Genomic DNA, 16,860 nt, shown 5'->3' with positions numbered 1-16,860 from the left:
GCTCTATGGTTATAATGTTTTGCGAAAAGCCAATTTTTCCCTACAACAAAGGAATATATTTTATTTAACTATCATGGTGGTTTAAACATTGAGAAGGTTCCTCCAACTCAATCCCAATTAAGAAGTAATTAACAACCCAACAAATTAATTTAGGGTGATGAGATCAACATGATAATCCAAGAACCAGATACTCAAGATGTCCATAACCGCTCGTGTCTCCGGTTATGGACATCTTGAGTATCTGGTTCTTGGATTATCATGTTGATCTCATCACCCTAAATTAATTTGTTGGGTTGTTAATTACTTCTGCTCGTGTCTCCGGTTATGGACATCTTGAGTATCTGGTTCTTGGATTATCATGTTGATCTCATCACCCTAAATTAATTTGTTGGGTTGTTAATTACTTCTTAATTGGGATTGAGTTGGAGGAACCTTCTCAATGTTTCAACCACCATGATAGTAAATAAAATATATTCCTTTGTTGTAGGGAAAAATTGGCTTTTCACAAAACATTATAACCATAGAGCCTCCACCAGCCATATATGCATGTAGTGATAGCATTTATCTGTTCATTGCTCTATTGTGTTATATTGCCAGCATATTCCATGTGCTGAGCCGTTTCAGGCTGCAACATATCATGTTGCAGACTTTTCAGATGAAGAGTAAGGTGCGCTAGGTCGTTGTCGTGCACTCAGCTATGCCGTTGGAGTTGATGGACTCACTTTATCTTCCAAGCCTTCCGCTGTTATCTTATTTAGATGGCCTTAAGCCATATTTATCGTAATAAGTTCTCTTTTGAGACATTCGATGTAATAAGTGTGTGATTGCACTCTGTTATAAATCCTTCGAGTACTATGTGTGTCAGCATTACCGATCCAGGGATGACACTTATACACAGAGATTTGACCGCCTGAGGCCAGATCGCTACAACACGGGTGTGATGTGAGGGACGTGGATTGCCGTTCGATCGGGGCGCATCCAACGGTGCACACGCACGATCCATGTGGCTGGGGTTCCGGCCAATCATAACGCAACACACAATAGGCTTATCGCACACGGTTTTCGGAAGCGACGGAGATGAACCGTGTGGGATAATGAATGAGCAAAATTGTAAGGGGAGCCAAATTTCTGTTGTCGTTTGTGGTTGAGCTCATGAATACCACCGCACTGTACGGCTGCCCGGCCCCTCCGTCCCAAAGCTCTCTCCAGGCAGCGTCCATGGCACCGCGGCGCACAGTAACCGGTAAGGAAGCGATGGCATCCTGCCGCACCGCGTTCCTCGCCGCCCGCGACCGCACACATGGTATGGAAGCGATGGCATCTCGCCGCGCCGAGTTCATCACCGCCGGCGGCCAGACAGTTACATGGGCAGACTTTGAGGCTGCCATGGCCGAATGGGTGGTGGATCTAGAGGTGGCCAAAACCGCACATAAGGAGCGGAAAAGGCAAAAAAGCAGTCAAGAAAAGAGAGTCCCGCCGCCCCAAGAAAAAAGAGGCTGCACGCCGTGGTGAGGAGAGCTTGGCGGAGATTGAAGTACGGTGGGCTGCCGCCTACAAGGCCGGGAAGGAGAACGCCGGCATCTGGCCAGCATGCCCTGATTGCAGCATGTGAGAAGTAGTTTAAGTTTGTAGTATTAGAGCAAATTACCAGAAGTACTTTAAGTTTGTAGTATTAACGTACAATGTCGGTAAGAGTATTATTTGAGGGCTTTGAGCGTTGATTAGCATGTGTGCCCGTGTGCGGTTTTTTGCGTTAATCATTAGAAGATCACAAAACACATGGTTTCTATGCTATACCCGTCTGTATTTTTTTGCATTAATGACCCATAAGTTAGTAACCTGTGCAATATTTCCTAATAAACCAGGCGTACCATTGACAGAATAAATCAAGTACACGTGTACATTTTTTGGAGACGGGATCTGCCAACTTCCTTTTTTCTCGCACACGAGTATTTTACGCGCTTCGTCTGTGTTGTGTGTTCCCCCGTCCAAGTTTCAAGTTTCGCACCGAAATTTTCATTAGGCACGCGATTTCAGAATTTATTCCTCCAACCACATCCCCTTCCCCTCAGTATCCCCCTCCCTCGCGCCTCCCCCTACCGGCATCTCAAACCGCCGCCGCCGCAACCACAGCTTCAACCACATCTATGTTCTGCTCGGATCCAGTCAGGTAACCCACCGATCTCTATCACATCCCCGGCCTGATTGCTTAAATGGCGACTGTGAAACATCCTTATGCCTCCAAAACCCCCTGCCAGGAGCTGATGGCGGTTCATGGCGCGATGGCCGCTATGCATGTTGACCCGGAGGAACACCTCGCCTCCGCCGCTGCCGCCGACATGGTGCAGGCTCTGGCCCAGATGAAGTCCCCCAGCGACTACCCCCCAGGACTTAACAGGTAAGATCTGACCAGCTAAATCTTACCAATACCACTTGCAATGGCTATGATTTGTACGGTTGATGTATTAAGCATGTTCGGGCCTTGTTTATTTCAGTACTGCACACTGTGTGATGTTCAAATATTACCGTGTCCAGCTCAATTTCACCAATACTAGCAACAAACTTACAATACATGACTCAGGATATCACTAGAGATGCTGCCCATTTGCTATTTTTAGTGGATGCTAACCCTGTTGTACTTAACATGCCTATCCATGTACTTACGCAGGCTCATAACGGCCGATGCTTTTGTTTGCCATCGAGGTGAGATGCATCCCATGTCTTATAGTATTTCACATAATTTGCGCAATTGCAGTTTAACTTCTACCATTTACTGGTTGCCTGTAGGTACAAATGTCAGTGGCACTGATCCACGCTTCGACCCGGAGGAACAGCTCGCCTCCGTCGTCGCTGACTTTGGGCGAGCTCTGGCCAAGATGAAGTGCCCCAGCAACTACCTCTCAGGACTTACCAAGTATGTAATCACCAGTTCAATCTTACCAATACCAGTTGCAATTAATGGCTATGTTCTGTACGGTCGATGTATTAAGCATGTTCTAGTAAACATGCCTAACAAATTTTTGCTACTTTCCCTACCTTTATATAGACATCTGGGCCATTCTCTGCTCTGGCAGCACCTGCCTTGTGATGTTTAACTATGCCAATTGAATTTTTATCAGTACCAGTTTCAATGTCTATTAAGCCTGTTGCAATTAACAGTTGAATCCATTTTTAAATAGTTGTATTTCAATGGCTACAAACTTACAAAACATGACTTAGGATGCTGTTAAGCCTGTTGCAATTAACAGTTGTATCCATTTTTTAATCTGTCCATTTGCTACCATGCTACTCTCTGCAATGAAGATATACTAGAGATGCTGCCTCATTTGCTATTTTTGGTGGATGCTAACCCTATTGTACTTAACATGCTTGTCCATGTACTTACGTAGGGTCATAATGGCCGATGCTGTTGTTTGCCGTCGAGGTTAGCTGCATCCCATGTCTTACAATATTTCACATCATTTGTGCAATTGCAGTTTAACTTCTACCATTTACTGGTTGCATGTAGGTACACATGTCAGTGGCACTGATCCACGCTTTGACCCGGAGGAACAGCTCGCCTCCGCCGCCGCTGACTTTGGGTGGGCTCTGGCCAAGATGAAGTGCCCCAGCAACTACCTCTCAGGACTTACCAAGTATGTACCCACCAGTTCAATCTTACCAATAACAGTTGCAATTAATGGCTATGTTTTGTATTGTCGATGTATTAAGCATGTTGTAGTAAACATGCCTAACACGTTTGAGCTATTTTCCCTACCTTTGTATAGACAACTGGGCCATTATCTGCTCTGGCAGCACCTGCCCTGTGATGTTTAACTCTGCCAATTGCATTTTTGTTAGTACCGGTTTCAATGGACATTAAGCCTGTTGCAATTAACAGTTGTATCCATTTTTAAAGAGTTGTATTTCAATGGCTACAAACTTAGAAAACATGAATTAGGATGTTGTTAAGCCTGCTGCAATTAACAGTTGTATCCATTTTTTAATCCGTCCCTTTGCTACCGTGCTACTCTTTCGAAATGAAGATATCACTACAAATGATGCCGTTTTATTACCATTTGCCATTTTTGGTGGATGTTAACCATGTTGTAGTTAACATTGGCTTTCCATGTACTTACATAGGGCTACAATGGGCGATGCTGTTGTTTGCCGTCGAGGTTAGCTGCATCCCATGTCTTATACACCATCTATTCCTAAATATAAGTATTTTTAGATATTCCAATATAGACTACATAAGGAGCAAAATGAGTGAATCTAGATTCTAATCTGAACTATATCTATAATTATATATACATCCATATGTAGTTCATATTGAAATCTCAAAAAAAACTTGTACTTAGGAACATAGGTAGTTGTATTTTACATCATTTGTGCAATCTCAGTTTAGCTTCTAACATTTACTGGTTGCTTGTAGGTACATATATGAGCGGTACTGATCCACGCTTCGATCCCTTTTGCGTATGGGGCAATGAGATATTCATGAACAAGCGTCAAGTGAGAAAACTAAGAAAGATTGTTAGGCGAAAGAAACGGGTGATTGGAATTAAGCTCTTTATTTACACTTTGTCGAAGACAACAGTGAACTTTAGGATGGTAAGTAATGTGTTGCCTTTTCCCCCTGCCCACAACAAGTTACTCTTTTAGACCTCAATATCTGATATTTTTCTCTTTTCAGTGGTTTCGGAAGCTATTTACTGATGATTACCTTGCAAACTACATGACCGGAGTGGAAGCAACTAAGGTTAAAGTATATAATTCATGCTACCATGATAATGCTCTAGAAGTCTTCCTGAAGGCGGTGAAGGATGGGCGGGCGATCGTCACAAGGGGTTGGACAAAAGTGGTTCGTGCCTATGGCATGAAGGAAGGCACATTATGGGCATTCCGCTTATTCAACACCGTCGGCAGTCAAAATGATTTACAGTTGTCTCTTCACCTTTACCGCCTTTAAATACTATGGTTCATCATAGTTAATTGCTGCCTAATCCTGTAATTACTAAACATATTGTACTGGCAATTTTATTTATGGATTCGTTGTTGAACCATTGTGCTGAGAATTTGAATTGCACGTTTCATATTTCAAAATTTCCAATTAGAATAATAAATTATAGGCAAAAATAAAAAGAGAACAGACGGTCATGGAACTTTGCAAACGGTTCTAGCAGTAAAAGCGCTTGTGATGGATAGCCTAATGCCACACAGTTTTCTACATCAAATCATGTGTGATGTAGTTAATGAAAGCAAACAGTTAACCAAGGCAGAGCGTGTGTGATAGTTACACCTTTCACACACGAGCGTATACATAAAACTGTGTGGGATGTACATCCGAACGGAAATATTTTCCCTGGATTGACTGTGTGGGATGTACATAAGAACGGAAACGTATTCCTTGGATTGACTGTGTGTGATATACATACGAACGGAAATGATTTTCTAGGATTCACCGTGTGGGATGTACATACCTACGGAAATAATTTTCTCGGATTACTGTGTGGGATGTACATACCTACGGAAATGATTGGGTTTCGATGCCTCGCCCGATCACACACGGCCCCAGCCTGGGTCCCAGGAGGGCCTATCCCCGACGATTTCTGGGTCGTGTGGGAAGGACACCCTATCGCACACACTCACTTGGCGACGGTTCCAAATGCCGTCGTGGAAAGGGGTTAAAAACTGTTTGTATAGGACCGACCCGTACCAGTGCATGAAATAACAGTTGTTCCCCAAAATGACGCTCTCCATGTTGTACTTATGTACCCTCTTAACTCTAGTGCAATGAATCGATTGTTCCCCGTACAGATGCCAACGGACGAAGGGAAGCGAAGATTATGGCTTGTTCATGTGCCTGATGCTATGAAGCTACAAGGATTCGGGAAGTACCACACCGATGAAAGAAGCAACGAACGTATAGCGGCAGTGAGTTTTTGGAGCCAGCCTTTGATTTCATTAGTGTTTGCACTTCTTAATCCCCGTTTGTGTTCGCGTCATGATCGGATTGTGGTTCGTTTTGTGTTCAAATATAGCTGCCCCACGATGAATGAGCACTAAAATATGTCGAGCCACCTAGGTTTATTCAGCATGTTAGGACTAACTTTCTGGCTGATAGGATTCAGCCGCCGGTGATAACACCCATGGCTGCTGGCTTGAGTGCTTCCAAAATTCGTCCTAAAAAGATCGGACATTTTGTGGGCGTGCGCACCCCTCGCAGCTTCAGCATTCAGACACAGGAATCCGACCTCCAAGTCCTGCCTATGCCAGTCGGACTGACGAAGCACTTCAAGGGCTTCATTGGGCATATGGCTAAACCAATAACAACAAAAACTTGTGCTTGTCATTGGAACGTACGGATGGAGATCTGGAATCAGCAATTCATCTTGGGAGATGGCTGGCGGGAGGTGGTCCTCGCAAACACGATAGGTGTAGCGGATATTATTAACTTCTCGGTCCAAGCGCAGTCGGAGATGCAGCTCACGATGTACCGCACAATGGATTCGATGGAGAAGATTATCAAGTGCCCTCAATATAATTAGGTATGCTGTTGTGTTGTAACACAATACATCGTACGATATCGTGTACTACTCTGACATTTGCTTATGGCACAGATGCCGACACTAACTCTGAATGGGTGTAGGATAGGACACTCTCATTTGAAGAAGGAGGCAAAGAGTTTTGTGAAGGTCATGCTTCCGGGGAGTGAGCATGTGCCACTGGCCATCCCTGCTGGCGCGGCATCTCTCCTGCGTGGAGAATTGCCGAGACTCATGGAGCTTGACACAGGCACCGGATGTACGTGGCACGTCCGCCTGGTGCAACATTATGATGATGGAGAGAGATCACTGGTGCTGGATGAAGGCTGGCCAGTGTTCGCACACAAGCATGGATTCAGGCCAGGTTGTGTTGGCCAATTCGAGGTCGTCCACCCAACATACATCAAGGCCAGATTCTTCAAAAGGGACGGCATTGAGATTATGTATGGCGACTGCGTGTATGGGGGGAGGGGGGGGGACTTGGGTTCGCGTTTGACGCTTATAACATGAAAACAATGAGAATCACGCATCGCTTAAGTTGTCACTCAATGCATATTTTGTTAACGCTAGATCAGTCGAAACCAAGCAATGGAATGCATAAGTTGCCAAACCATGAGTATTATGTTTGCAAAATAGCATTACAACCAAGAACACGCAATGCTTAAACACTCATTGCATAATGTTGTCGAATCCATGGATATTATGTTTACACAAGATCATTCAAACCCGTTGAGTTTCTCGAGCTGCATCTTCTTGTTTTTCTTTCTCTTGTTCTTCCCCTTCATCCTCTGAGCAGCAACATGCTGTCTGGGGTATGTTAATGCTCCATCCATCTTGTCTTTCTTCGAACGCTTCACTAGCTGTGTAGGAGTCTTATACGGGTCATTATCGATGATTTGTCTACGTTGGGATGGAGAACATCTTTCCGCATCACTTTCTGTTCTTTCGCTACCATGCGCATGGTTTCCTTCAGTGTTTGGTTCTTCATCCTCCTCATCAGTTTCCTCTTCATCATCTTCTACCGCGCCATTTTCCTTTTCGCGTCCATCCTCATCGTTCCGACTGGCGTGCTCCACCTCCTGCTCCTGAGTCGTTATACGTTCCTTGTCGTTAATCAATATTTGCTCCTCCTCCTCCTCATCGGCATCATCCTCGTCCTGCTCCTCTAGACCCTCCTGATCGTCATCCTCCTCCTCATCCGTCTCTACACCAGAGTCCACAATTTCATACCTTTCGGTTGCATGGAGAGCCCTTTTAATCATTCTCCTTTCTCTCTGTGTTCCAAATTCACAATCCTCCAATGTTAGAATAACAACAAGCTGGGAAAGGGCACGAGGATTAACATACTGACTATTTTGTGACACCTGCAGGGCTTTCTTCAACATGTCGATACGAGTTTCCGGCGGCTGTCTCTTAACTTCATGGAGCAATAGCAGCGAACGAAAGCATGCCGCCTCCTAAGGAATAAGATGGACTTAGTTAGGCAAATGATGGCTATTTCGTCAAACAATTTGGGTTTCTGGTCGCTTACCAGTTGGCCATGATGCCATGAATGTCCACCTAAGATCCCCCCAGGACGCGGCGGTGAAGACGTTCGTAGTCCCCTACCTCAGTCTCAGTACCATCTGCTAGATCGATGCATTCCGTCTCAACATGAAGCTTCAAACGACTATGCCTGGAAAGCCACATTAGGTAGATCTGAATGATTCTGGATCATGCGTTGCATCTGGTAGACTCTCCTTGGACTGCATCCAGTCGTTTATATAAGACATGTGCACCGTGGCCTAGTTTTGCTGACCCTTCCTCTTCATTCGGTTAGTCCTGCGACAGAACCAAGCCAATAAGTGTAATGAGGTATGAAACGAAATGAAAAGCGAATGTCCATAGATTGAGTGATGCATTGCGTACGTATGCAGCTCTCGGCTAGTACACGAGATTTTGGTGGGGACATCCTGTAACCGTCCGAACTGGCGGCACACCCTTTCAGGCATATAATGCTCCATGGTGAAGAAGCATATCAAAGGACACTTCGAACGCCATAGCTGATGCCCTTTGTAGCGCATTAGGTCCAGCGTCAGATTCTCCTCTTCAATATGGTCATACGGTGTCTAGTCCACCTGCAAATTAACAGGGAGGGCGTCAAGGGCCTGCTAACAATAGTTGCCAGACGAGCGTTGAAATTAGCATCACTTACCTGTGTGTGAGTTAGCACGTTCAGATGCCTGATGTTCACCTGGTAAGATAGCTGCGCGTTGCCGATGAGATTCTTTCCACGTAGAAATACTTCTAAGTATGTCGGTCCGACATGGTACTGCTCGTACAAAGACAGATCATGTTCTTTTGCGGGCACAGGTCTGCTGCAGACGGGAAGATGAGCCCACGTCCACACTTGCAACAGGATAATACATCCTCCGATGTTCGACTTGTCCTTTGAATGGCGGCATGCCTCACATAGCTGACGATACAGCCAGGCAAGGGTGGCGGATTCCCAGCTGAACTGCCCAGCTTGCTCCCAATCACTCAGAAGCTGCAGCCAGATCCAGGAGACGTGGTCTCCAGTACCGTCCGTGAATACCATGCCCCCGAGGACGTATAGCGCGTACGCCCTTGCGAACCTTTGGACGACCTCGTGAGAAGCATCTGCAGGTGAGCCTTTCCTGAAGTTTGCTTCCAGCCATAGGAAGGAGATGCCGGTCTTGAACCGCTTCCTTTTATTATTCAACTCCTTCGACATCCCTTCTTTAATGGACTCTAGGTTGCCGGATAGTGTTACTTTTGTCCTCGCCAACTTCTTCTTCCAACCCGGGGGAAAGGAGTCATGCTTCACACCAAGGTTCCGCTCAACCAGTGCCTTCCACAGGGCTGGATCGGTGATTCCGGTCACCGATTTCCCTTTGACCGGTAGTCTAGTTATGAGGTTCACATCCTGCATTGTGATTGTCATCTCACCGCATGACAAGTGGAAAGTATGGGTTTCAGGCCTCCAACGGTCCACCATGCATGATAGCAGACTGCCGTTGAATACAGGCATGCCCCTGTGCAACATTGTGATGAAGGGCAGCAACCTTGCTTGTCAAAAATACTCAGTGTAAAGGTCGTCGTAGGTCATGTTGTCGATGTTGTGAGACCGGATAGAAAGTGGTTTCAGATGTTGTCGTCATGGTAGCAATGAAAGATGTTAGGGAACAATATAACCTTGCACGCACGACTTGCACGTAATGAGACACAAAGAGACGGGTACCTGCCCTTCCAACATTCTACAACCGCGGTGTGAATAATCGTAAAAGGTCTCTAACACCCTGTCCACGTGAAGGGTTTGGAGGTGGCAACTCCGGCGGACCATCGTCTTGGGCCGCCATTCTGCATCTATTATATATAAAAAGTACTTTACGGGCTTTACGGGCTAACCAGAAAAAGGGAATTATGCTAGAAATTACCACAAAAATTAGAAACATCTAGCCATTTATTTAATAGAGTAAAAAATTACAGCCGTCCGATCTAAGCAAAGGAAAATTAATTACCCACCTTTGCCATTACATATCCTACCAATTCACTAAAAAAAAACCTCTTCCCTAAAAGGGAATTATGCTAGAAATTACCACAAAAATTAGAAACATCTAGCCATTTATTTAATAGAGTAAAAAATTACAGCCGTCCGATCTAAGCAAAGGAAAATTAATTACCCACCTTTGCCATTACATATCCTACCAATTCACTAAAAAAACCTCTTCCCTAAGAAAACATCTCAGGTCCATATCCCTTCACGTTCCTAACTGAATGTTAAAAAACTCATGCCTCTATCTCTTCACGTTTCTAACTGAATAGTAATTAATCGTTTCCCTAAAAAAAACACCTCACGTCCATATCTCTTCACATTCTCCTCATGTCCATATCTCTTCACGTTCTTGGATTGAGGACGCATCGTCGCGTTCGTTCCGTCGAAAGAAGTCGCCAAGACGTTCCGTCCAAAGAAGCCGCCAAGATGTTCCGCCGATCAAGATCGATCCGATCGTAGCCGGCCAAAAAAAGAAGCCGCCAAGATGTTCCGCCGATCAAGATCGATCCGATCGTAGCCGGCCAAAGCAAGATCGCATACCTAAGCCTACAAGCACGCACACGTACTGCAACCAGACAAATTCAATCAAGCAGCTTGCATGTACGTGTGATGAATTGATCAAGCATGTTTAAAAACTAACTGCATATAAGCGCCATCGGCCACTAAGACATGCAGCATGCACATGGCCAGCTGATGTAGCTAGGCAACCTGTAGATACATATTCTAGCTAGCACATGTCTTCCTTTTGATTGATGTTTCAATTTTGGCTGTACCATGACCGTAAACCCTCTCTAAATCTTGCATTGCCTCAATGTTTTAGCCCTATGTTCTTCACCCTCTCTGGTCTTGAATCAATGGATCCAAAGAAAAGAAGGACGACAAGCAGATATGGCTGGAAGGCACAGGCCGACCCTCCGAGGTGGCTCACACAATGACAAGCAGCATGAGCCACAGCCAAATCCAAAGCTAACGTAGGTACTTGATCGATTCTCTCAGACCATCCAGGCCTACCCTGGTCATTGCATGCACAGCCTTTTGTTTTCTGCTCTTCAACTCTTTTTTTGTTACCATAATTGTTCTATTCATTAATTGTTAACAAAACACACATAGAAGTTGATACTCGATGCCAAAATATACATAAGCATCATCAAGTTGATTCTTTTGTCACATGCATGGTACATGAAAGGAGAATATGCATCAGACAATAAAGTATTGGTTCCTGGCCATTACTGTCCATGAACATCTCAGCCAATAGAATTTTGTACCCAAAATGTTGATTACTGTGCCTTTCTTAATCAAACTTCGAAATAGCTATTTTCTGGTCAACAATCACGGTTGTCCCATAACCATCTTCTAATCCTTTTGCACCTGCACATATCTTAGTGCTCAAATCAGATAACTTTTAGTATCTACTACATAGGAATAGTAATTTCACAGTCACCTGACAAACATCAAAATTATAATTGACCTCTTTGGCTCAAGGTCTGCATGATGACATGGAGAAAACAAGCAGTGTTCGCTTGTGACACAATAAGCACTGTTTTCTTGATCTTAAACATTGGTGGTTGTTGCTTCCTTTCTATTATCTAAGGTATCTTGATTGTCTGCTTATGAAGTGCATAATATAGGCAGTTAAACTTTAATATAAAAACTACATAATTAATGCATCTCACGTCGTGGTTACACCCAAACTGCTAGAAACTAACAGCGATGAACCTTTTGGACTGAGGGTAAAGCATTCTTCATGTGATTCTGCCTGTCTCATTGTCAAAGTTCACACCATACACATATACAATTGAAGGGAAGAATAAATTAGGTCCTGCAACTGATAAAGAATAGTCCACGGAACACCGTCAAGCAACCTTGGCTAAACTCTGAAACTCCTCTCCTACTAACGGCACCTCCCCGAAAGACTTCACAAACAAGTCCTTCAGTTTTTTTTTCCTCTATAAATTCGGAAGAATTTCTACAACTGAAGTTTTGGACCAGGCCAGTTCTAAAAAATTGGAGGATTGAACTATTACCCTCTGTTATTCTAAGACATGTGCCCACTCAGCTGACCACCAGCCCGGCTTAATCGTCTTCACCATGACAGCAAACTTCAAACATCAGCGAGATTTATGTTCTTTTGCTAGAGTAAGTTATTCAAATTATGTAAGAAATTTTAAAGTTATGTATATAACTTTTTACATTACTTTTACATGGTTAAATTCTTTCAGTGGTGAGAAGATAGGGATCACTCTATGGGCAAAACTTTTTGGAAGTATGGTTAATGGAGGTTTTGCACAAACAAACGATAATCATTGTCACTACAAACTTTATCAAAAAAATAAAAGTTCAGAGTTCTCATTATTGATTTATTTTGCATATGTTACTCATCTTAATATTTAATTCTGCAAATTCTAGATATTTCTTCTTCCTTTCTCATATGTACTTAGATTTATTTCAGTCTCAAAGAATTAAAAAATATGCTTTTGTTTATAATAACAATAGATGTGAAAATCATAGTAAAAAAACAGTAGATGTGAAAAGGAGGCGTACTCAATTGAAGATGTACATTCGTAACATGTCTGCTCCGCCTAATCATTCCCGAAAATGAACACATCCTTATGATAGACCTGCACCTCTCCAACTCGGATTTTCACTTTCTTGCTCTTCATATTCAATGAATGACTACAAACATGAGGACAAACACTTGGTAGAAACAGCAAATAAATGAGATCAAGGAATTCACTATCTAAAAAGTTCCTCAAACTATAATACAGAAAGGAATGAAGCTGCTAATAAACAAAAGAACTAATTTTTAAGGGGGGTTACGCTATTAACCTACTAACTAGCAGCAACAATTGACTGTATGACTGTTGGAATCTCTATTGTACAGCAGGACTAAATGGCCAGGATAGAAAAACTCGGTAGTGCTTTACACATACTCTGCTTCACAGCATCAAACATGGAGAGCCAGAACTGATTTCACTCAACTAATCATGCATTATCAATTTTATACTCTAATGTACCATTATCCATTGTCTATTTGGGAATTTACTACATAAGAGTGGTCCATGCACTCAGGCCAAGTGCATGTATACTGTACAATTATTAGTACAAACCAAAGGAATTGGTCAGATAGAAACAAAGATTTTTTTAAAAGAGCACGCGCCGCTACTTGCATACATATGAAGTACTCCCTCTGTAAAGAAATATAAGAGTGTTTAGATCACTACTTTAGTGATCTAAACACTTATATTTATTTACGGAGGGAGTAGATGGGTGTTGGCTTGAACTTCCGCCGGGGTAGAGGCCATCTCAATCGCATTGCTAGATGGATGACACTGCCTTTTATACATTATATATAATCATAGGTACATGAAGGAAAAAAGTACACTGCAGACTACCTTCAAAATAATAACTCACTTACCTATGATAACAAGATATGACAGGACGGAGATGGTCAACTATTCCGGATAAGTACTGGAAAGATGCATCAACATTTTATGGAAATAGTTCAGTAATACCAAACATCAATCGACATTCTACATCATCTGATATTTTAAGCTTATTATATAGTCAAGCCAATGTTGAGAGCATCAGATCATCGTTATATTTCATATGTAGAATGCCATCAAACCTAATTTTACTACTCAGTTATTAAAATAAATTTGTCTTTGGGAAATATTAAAACTACAGCTAATCACAAATACACCATACACTAATCACAAACTGCGATTCCGGTCTCAAGCCCTGAAAAAAGTGGATGGCGCATAAACTAATTAACAATTTGCCTTAAGCTGCGTTGGGCATCCAGACTTACTACTATCTCATTTCAATAGCAGTCAATATATACCATTTGTCACTGTTAAGAAATACCTTAAAGTATATTGGTTCAGTCGTACAAAGACAGAAAAAGGAAAATGGAGAGGGGGGGCCTGCAGGTGGAAGAATGCGATGCTGAAGCGGGGTTGTGGCTGTCGAGGATCAAGACGATGCGTCAGCGTGCTCGCTTGGGGACAGCAACGACGCCTCCGGCCCGGCGCTCGGGGACGGACATAACACCCCCAGGATCCCCACAACCACAATCTGCAAGAGCTAAGGGGAACGAGATCCACACCTTCATCGCATCAATGGAAGCCAACGGCAACTGCGCCGTCGAGTTCGACGGGCCCGAATCCTCCCTCAGGCAGCTGACATCAGGGCCCTGCTAACCGTTGACGGCCCGGGAGATCGACGAGGCACGCGGGCAGCCAAACTATGTGCAGTCCCAGCCACGAGGTGTGCGAGGACCACGAAGTATGAGAGGAGACCGAGGGGAGCTTCGAGGTGATCCTCACATATGCGATGCGGCGGACCCAGGCTGGCTCATCCTTTTACATGGCTGGGAGCTCCCGAGAAGAAAAGAAGACTTTTTTTCCCACGGTGTTCAAAGTTCAAGAGGACTTTTTTCGGAAAGGGAGAAGACAAGAACACTCGAGAAAGGACAAAATGAAGGTTCATGTTGGTGGGAACCTGTAGCCACACTACGATTTTTTATGTACATTTAGCCACTCACGTGTTGATAGTCTGGATAGTTGTTAGATGGAACTTTGCTTAGGTGAAAAGATTAGCCAACAATGATACTACTTACGGTGTAGTACGTGTTTAACTTAACTCAATCAAATGTCTATCAAACACCACTAAAAAAAGAAATGTCTGTCAAACAAGAAAGTGCCACCACGAACCATTTTAGTATATAAATGTTGTACTAAAATAAAGACACTTATTTTGGGATCGGAGGAGTATATCAAATTCAAAAAATAAAAATATGTTCAATGTCAATTAAAAAGAGAAGGTGAGACACAATTGACTAATACTGCCTCCATTTCGTAATTTAGTGCGCCCACGCTTTTTGAGATTCAAGTTTGACCATAATTTTAACCGACGTGACCGACTGTGGCGGGAGCAAAAATTATACCATTGAATTAATTTAACAAATGTGAACGACTGCGGCGGGAGCAAAAATATCAAGTTAATATGTCAATCTTATACATCAATAGCAAATATACATATGCAAAATGCTACATATATAAATTGCGCCCTAGGAATAATTGTGAAAGTTAGCATATTATCCATAACAAGCAAGTACATGATTATATATATTTATATATCGATGAGAAAACAAAATATACCTCGAAAAAACTATGTTTAAAAATGCACATATGTGTGATTTGTGAATGCGCTCACATTTCATTCGATTTTTCCTTAGACCAATCAAATAATGTGTTCTACTGATAAAACTTTATAAAATTTTAGCCCGCACATCAGGCGGGCCACTTTACTAGTTGAACAAATAACAACATGTTAGCGCAGCTAAACAGATGCCATATACCAGAAATTAATAACGCCACAACGAAACGACCTCATATTTTCACACTGCCCACTCTACACGTGGCTGGGCATCGCCTCTACGGGAAGCACCCGTACGGCGAGTCCCTCGGCGCACCGCTCTAGCTAAGGTGACCGTGCGCATGTTGCCCGATGCTTGGGCGGACACACCTTCCGCCATGGTGATACGTCCATTTTGCATCATGCTTTTATATTGATATTTATTGCATTATGGGCTGTTATTACACATTATTTCACAATACTTATGCCTTTTCTCTCTTATTTTATAAGGTTTACATGAAGAGGGAGGGTGCCGACAGCTGGAGTTCTGGAATAGAAAAGGAGCAAATATTAGAGACCTATTCTGCACAACCCCAAAAGTCTTGAAACTTCACGGAGAATTGTTTTGGAATATATAAAAAATATTGGGCGAAGAAAGCACCAGAGGGGGGCCACCTGCCATCCATAAGGGTGGATGGCGCGCCCTACCCCCTGGGTGCGCCCCCTGCCTTGTGGGCCACCTGGCAGGCCCGCGATGGCCATCTTCTGCTATATGGTGCGTTTTGACCTGGAAAAATCAGAAGGAAGCTTTCGGGACGAAGCGCCGCCGTCTCGAGGCGGAACCTGGGCAGAACCAATCTAGGGCTCCGGCGGAGCTGTTTTGCCGGGGAAATTTCCCTCCGGGAGGGGGAAATCGAAGCCATCGTCATCACCAACGATCCTCTCATCGAGAGAGGGTCAATCTCCATCAACATCTTCACCAGCACCATCTCCTCTCAAACCCTAGTTCATCTCTTGTATCCGATCTTTGTCTCAAAACCTCAGATTGGTACGTGTGGGTTGCTAGTAGTGTTTGATTACTCCTTGTAGGTTGATGCTAGTTGGTTTATTCGGTGGAAGATCATATGTTCAGATCCTTAATGATAATTAATACTCCTCTGATTATGAACATGAATATGCTTTGTGAGTAGTTACGTTTGTTCCTGAGGATATGGGAGAAGTCTTGTTATAAGTAATCATGTGAATTTGGTATTCGTTCGATATTTTGATGAGATGTATGTTGTCTCTCCTCTAGTGGTGTTATGTGAACGTCAACTACATGACACTTCACCATGATTTGGGCCTAGGGGAAGGCATTGGGAAGTAATAAGTAGATGATGGTTTGCTAGAGTGATAGAAGCTTAAACCCTAGTTTATGCGTTACTTCGTAAGGGGCTGATTTGGATCCATATGTTTCATGCTATGGTTAGATTTATCTTAATTCTTCTTTTGAGTTGCGGATGCTTGCGAGAGGGGTTAATCATAAGTGGGAGGCTTGTCCAAGGAAGGGCAGGACCCAAGCACCGGTCCACCCACATATCGAATTATCAAAGTAACGAACGCGAATCATATGAGCATGATGAAAACTAACTTGCCAACAAT

The 16,860-nt window shown here is 43.4% G+C and overlaps 1 long non-coding RNA gene across 1 annotated transcript; it reads right to left on the bottom strand.

Annotated features, from left to right (window-relative positions):
- Nucleotides 1-11,200: 11,200 nt before the first annotated feature.
- On the bottom strand, nt 11,201-14,417 carry LOC120966288 (uncharacterized). Its single transcript, XR_005759716.3, has 2 exons — nt 12,625-14,417; nt 11,201-11,451 (listed from the first exon to the last, which is right to left on the bottom strand). It is a non-coding gene; the product is annotated as an uncharacterized lncRNA (long non-coding RNA).
- Nucleotides 14,418-16,860: the final 2,443 nt, after the last annotated feature.

Source organism: Aegilops tauschii, chromosome 6, assembly GCF_002575655.3.
Source record: "Aegilops tauschii subsp. strangulata cultivar AL8/78 chromosome 6, Aet v6.0, whole genome shotgun sequence".
In the NCBI taxonomy this organism is placed as follows: Eukaryota; Viridiplantae; Streptophyta; class Magnoliopsida; order Poales; family Poaceae; genus Aegilops; species Aegilops tauschii.
Note: the sequence above shows the minus strand (reverse complement) of the source record. Positions and strands in the feature narration are given on the sequence as shown.